At 39.0% G+C, this 5,679-nt stretch overlaps 1 protein-coding gene across 6 annotated transcripts in view; it reads left to right on the plus strand.

The window, feature by feature from the left end:
* Positions 1–5,679, plus strand: part of Ptpru (protein tyrosine phosphatase receptor type U) — a 170,174-nt gene that overhangs the window by 14,728 nt on the left and 149,767 nt on the right. The window lies entirely within an intron of this gene.

Genomic DNA, 5,679 nt, shown 5'->3' on the forward strand with positions numbered 1-5,679 from the left:
CAGTTGTGAATAAAGCTGCTGTTTTATTTATTGTGTGTTTGAATGCATTATGAAAACATAGGTTTTCAGTTCACTCAGGTGGAGGAGATGCTGTGTAATGCTAAGAGGAGTGTTTAACTTAATAAGAAACTGCCAGACTGTCTTCCAAAGCAGCTGTACCATTTTGTGTTCTCATCCTGTTTTTCCACATCTTCGCCAGCATTTGGGGTGGTCAGTGTTTTGGATTTTAGCCAAAATCTAAATCCATGTATGGTGTCATCTCATTATTATTTTAATTTGCAGTTAACTAACGACACACATAATGTCGAGCTTTCTTCATATGCTTATTTGCCGTCAGTTGTCTCTTCTTTAGTGTTCATTCATATTTTTGCCCATTTTTAAAGTAGGTCGGTCAGTTTCTTGTTGACTTTTAGAGTTCTGCCAGGCATGGTGGTGCATGCTTGTAATCCCAGTGGCTCAGGAGGCTGAGGCAGGAGGATCTGGGATCATGAGTCAAAGCTAGCCTCAGCAGCTTATCAAGGTGCAAAGCAACTTGGTGAGACCCTGTCTCTAAATAAAATACAAAAAGGTCTGAGGATGTGGCTCAGTGGTCAAGTGCCCCTGTGTTCAATCCCTGGTTCAAAAAAAAAAAAGTTTTTTTATATATTTTGGATATAAATTCTTTTCAGACATGTGACTTACAAATATTTTTCCCAGTTTGTGGCTTGCCTTTTTGCTCTTATCAATGTCTTTTACAAAGTAAAAATTTGTTTTAATGAAGTCTGACATCAACTTTTCTTTCATGGATTGTGTTATTGGTATTATATCTGAGAGATTATTGCCAAACCCATTGCTGAGACTGGTCTCTAGAATCTGTCTCAAGTTCTCTAGAACTTGCCATCTCCTGCCTCAGCCTCCAAAGCAGCTGGGTGATTCCAGGCATGCACCACTGTACCTGGGTCTTGTTTTCTTCTAATAGTTTTACAGTTTTGTGTTTTATATTTAGGTCCATGAATTTTGAGTTAAGTTTGTGAAAGGTGTAAGTTGTGCCTAGATATGTTTTTCTACATGTCAACGTCCTGTTGTTCTGACGTTGTTGAAGACTTATCTTTGTCCATTGAATTGCTTTTGCTCCTTTGCCAAAGATCAGTTGGTTATTCCTGTGTAGGTTCATTTCTGAGCTTTCTGTTCTGTTCCATTGATCTATTCTTTTTTTTAATATTTTATTAGTAGTTGGTGGGCCTTTATTTATACATGGTGCTGAGAATCAAACCCAGTGCCTCACATGTTAGGCAAGCACTCTACCACTGAGCCACAACCCCAGCCCTCATTGATCTATTCTTTAGAAATAGGACTTGTTTTTTTTTGGCGGTAGTGGGGGTACTGGCAATTGAACTCAGGGCACTCTACCACTGAGCCACATCCCCAGCCCTATTTTGTATTTTATTTAGAGACAGGGTCTCACTGAGTGGCTTAGCACCTCGCTGTTGCTGAGGCTGGCTTTGAACTTGTGATTCTCCTGTCTCATCCCCCTGCGCCCTGCCCCCAGCCACTGGGATTACAGGTGTGCACCACCATGCCTGGCTAACAGAGCTCTGATTGTTATAGATTTTAGGTAAGTTTTGAGGTTGGATAGTATCAGTCCTCTGACTTCATTCTTCTCCTTCAATATTGGGTTGGCAACTCTATAGATTTTTTTCCTTTCCCTAATTTTTTATTTTTTTTTGGTGGGGGGTACTGGGGATTGAACTCAGGGGCACTCAACCTCTGGGCCACATCCCCAGCCCTTTTTTGTATTTTATTTAGAGATAGGGTCTCACTGAGTTTCTTAGCACCTTGCCTTGCTGAGGCTGCCTCAGCCTCCAGAGTTGCTGGGATTACTGGCGTGTGCACCGTGCCTGGCCTGTCTTTCCATAAATTTTAAGATCTGTTTGCTGATAGCCACAAAATTAACTTGCCAGGATTTGGATGGAGAACACATCCATTCTATAGTTCAAGTTGGAAAGAATCTTTTAACAGTAAGGAGTTTTCCTATTCATGAACATGAAAAGTCACCCTGTTTATTTAGATATTTGCTATTTTTTTTATATGGATCTTGTACGTATTTCACTGGGTTTATAGCTAAATTTTGGGGGTGCTAATGTGTTTTTGAGTTTAGGAATTTTAATTTCTAATTGTTAATTGCTGGCATATTAGGAAAGCAATTGACTTTTGTATGTTAACCTTATGTCCTGCAAATTTGCTGTTAATTCTAGGGGGGTTTTCTTTGGCATTTTCTATAAAGATGATTGATTCTGTCATCTTGCTATTTCTTCCTTTCCAATCTATATACTCTCCCCTCCTCTGTTTTTTTCTTTTTTTATTGTAGTTTGATGTTGAGTAGGAGTGGAAAGAGAGGATATCCTTACCTGATAACCTTGTTCCTAATCTTGAGTGAAGAGCTTCTAGTTTCCCAATATCAAGTATGTTAGCTGTAGTGAGAGGTTTGTTTTTTATTTTTTATTTGTTTGTGGTGCTGGGGATCGAACTCAGGCCTTTGGGTATGCAAGGGAAGCACTCTACCAATTGAGTCATATCCCCAGCCCTGTTTTTTATTTTTAATCATGAGTGGCCGTTGGATTTTGTTTTGTTTGTTTTTCCCCTTTGCCACAGTATTGGGGAGAGAACCCAGGGATTTGTGCATGCTACGCCAGTGCTTTATCAGAGAGCTACAGCCCCAGCCCACATTAATTGACTTGAATGTTTAGCCAGCTTTACTGCCTGGAATCTCACTTGTTTATGATATATACCTCTTTTATATCATTGGATTGTATCTGCTGACATTTTATTCAAGATTTAGGTATGCATGTTCATCAGAGACATTCATCTGTAGTTTTCCTTTCTTGTGGTGCCTTTGCTAGTTTTGGTACCAGATAATGCCAATCTCCTAATTACTTAGGAAGAGTCCTCTGCTTCTGTTTACTGGAAGAGATTGTAAAATTGGTGTATTTCTTCTTTATCAAGGGTTTGGAAGAACCCAGTGGTCTGGTCTGGTACTGTTTCAGTTTATTAATTATTGCTTCATCTTACTTAACACTGACATGGGCCTGTTCAGATCATCTATTTCTTCATGTTAGTTTTGGTAAATTGTATCTATCAAAGAATTTGTCCAGTTCATCTAGTATATCAAGCTTATGGGGATAGTTTCTCATACTCTTCCTTTATTACCCTTTCAATGTCCCTGGGATCCGTAGTGACGGCCTAACTCATTTCTGATACTAGTAATGTGTCTCCTTCCTCTCCTCTCCTTTTCCTTACCCTGGCTAGAAGATCAATTTTATGGATCATTTTGAAGAATCAGCTTTTGGTTTTCTCTGTTGGTTTCCTTTTTTCAATTTCATTTATTTCTGCTCTTAATTTTATTTCTTTTCTGCTTCTTACTTTGAATTTGTCCTTTTTGTAGTTTCTCAAAGGAAGCTTAAACTGTTCATTTTTTTGAGTATGTGCATCCAATATTATACATTTTCCTCTACGCTCTGCTTTTGCTGCATTCCATAATTTTGTTAAGTTTTATTTTAGTTTAAAATATTTAATCTCTTGAGAATCCCCCTTTGAAAGCATGTTGTTTAATTTCCAAGTGTTCTGGAACTTTCCAGTTATCTTTGTTATTGTGGTTTAATTCCATTGTAATCTGAGGTCATCCTTTGTGTGATTTCTATTCCTTTACATTTGTTAAGGTGCATGGGGTAGAATGGTCTTGATGAATGTTCTGTATAAATTGAAGGTGTATTCTGCTGTTCTATAAGCTGTTTTATAAACATCAATGAGACCCAGTTGGTTGACGGCATTATCCAGTTCAAATATATCCTTACTGATTTTCTGCCTGCTGGATCTACTGGTTTCTAATATTGGGTGACTGAAATGACCAATTAATGATGGATCTGTCTTTTTCCCCCCTTTTCCTTTGAGGCTTTGCTTTGCTGTAGGTGCATAAACACTAAGGACTTTTTTTTTTTTTTGGTACTGGGGGTGGAACTGGGGGTGGATGTTTAACCACTGAACCACATCTCTAGCCCTTTTCATTTTCAGACAGTGTTGCTTAAGGGCTTGCTAAATTGTTGGGCTGACCTTGAACTTCCATCCTCCTGTTTCAGCCTCTGGAGAGAGCAGCTGGGATTACAGGCATGTGCCCCTGCCCTGGCTGCCCTTTTGTCCTTGTACTTAAATGGGTTTTGTAAACAGGATAAAGCTGGGTCTTGCTTTTCAGAACCCACTCTGACAGTCTACTTACGCCATTGGCATTTAAAGTGATTTTAGTCAACCATGCTGGTGACTGTTTTCTGTCTGTGGCGCTTGTTCTTTTTTCCACCACACGGTGAAAGGTTATGTGTGAAAAAGGCCTGTGTAGAGCTAAGCATCCAGAAAGGGTCACCTCAGGTGGACCTTTGGATTGCTTTTGGCTGCTTCCTGTTTGGGAAATTTCCTACTGTGTGTATTTTTGTGGGTATTAATGCTTATTGTTTTCCACTGAAGAAACTAAATGAGCCACTCTCTTTATTCTTTAGCATCCAGTACTGGGATGACATGGGCTTGGCCAAATGGGTGTTCTTGGGTTAATGGTATTGTCCTGCAGCAATTTAGAACTTTTTATTAAAGAAAAGCAGATAGTAGAGAAATCCTGCTTGACTTTGATCTGGGTTCATTCTTTGTAAATTCAAATGTCATGTCTTCCTATAAGCATCACAAATCATGTTTTACAAGGGAGAACTAGAGAATCATAGTTTTGTCACTAGCTGTGCTACATCCCCTCTCTGAGCTTTCCTTTATAATTTAAAATGGGCTTATGTAATAAGGTACATTAAAAACACCTAGCTCATAATAGATGTTGGTGGCAAATGAACCAACCTTATACTTTCTCCTTTTAGTTTCTCAAGGTCTTTGTTTGACTAGACTATGCGGGATGAGGAGGTGCCAAGAATTACTGAACTTTGGCCTCAAATGTTATTATTATCCTTGATTTGTTGTCTAGAGGACGCAGTGCACTGCATTTAACCCTCTAAGGAGCCTGGGAACTACTTCAGTGGTAGAGCACTTGCTTATCATATGTGCAAGGCCCTGGGTTCAATCCCTAGCACTGCAAAACAATACCTCTAGGGGTTTTGTTCAGAAGTCTCTTGGCTTAGACATGAACACTACTGGTGGTCACCAGTCAGTATCTGGCCCACAGGTTCAGTATTTATACGGTCCAAGCTCAAACCTACCTGTCCAGTGCCTGGAATGGTACCCAGCCATGAAAGTGAAGATTCATAGCAAGTTCAACCCAAAGCACCGAAGAAACAACTCTATGCGAATAACTCACTGGTGATGCTGATTTTCCAAATGGCTTCTTTGGAATTTGAATCCCAGAACCACAAATTCTGGGAAACTTGTTTTTATTCTGCAGAGCAAGATAAATCCTTGGGAAGTGCTGACCATGGGTCAGCCCAAGGAACAAAACAGCCATGACAAACTTTTTGTTAAGGAAGGAAAAATTGTTACCTCAGGAAATGCAATTGTGATTCAAGCACCATGAAATTTTGTCAAGCAAAAATAGTCTTTATTCAAATTTAATGGAAACAGGGGTCACTATACTTTGCAAGACGGGGAAAAATAAAATTAAAAAAAATTCTTTTCTTTTCTTTTTTTTTTAATATAAAACAATATAATCACAATACCAGAATA

The sequence above is a fragment of the Ictidomys tridecemlineatus genome, chromosome 11 (assembly GCF_052094955.1).
Source record: "Ictidomys tridecemlineatus isolate mIctTri1 chromosome 11, mIctTri1.hap1, whole genome shotgun sequence".
NCBI classification, from domain to species: Eukaryota; Metazoa; Chordata; class Mammalia; order Rodentia; family Sciuridae; genus Ictidomys; species Ictidomys tridecemlineatus.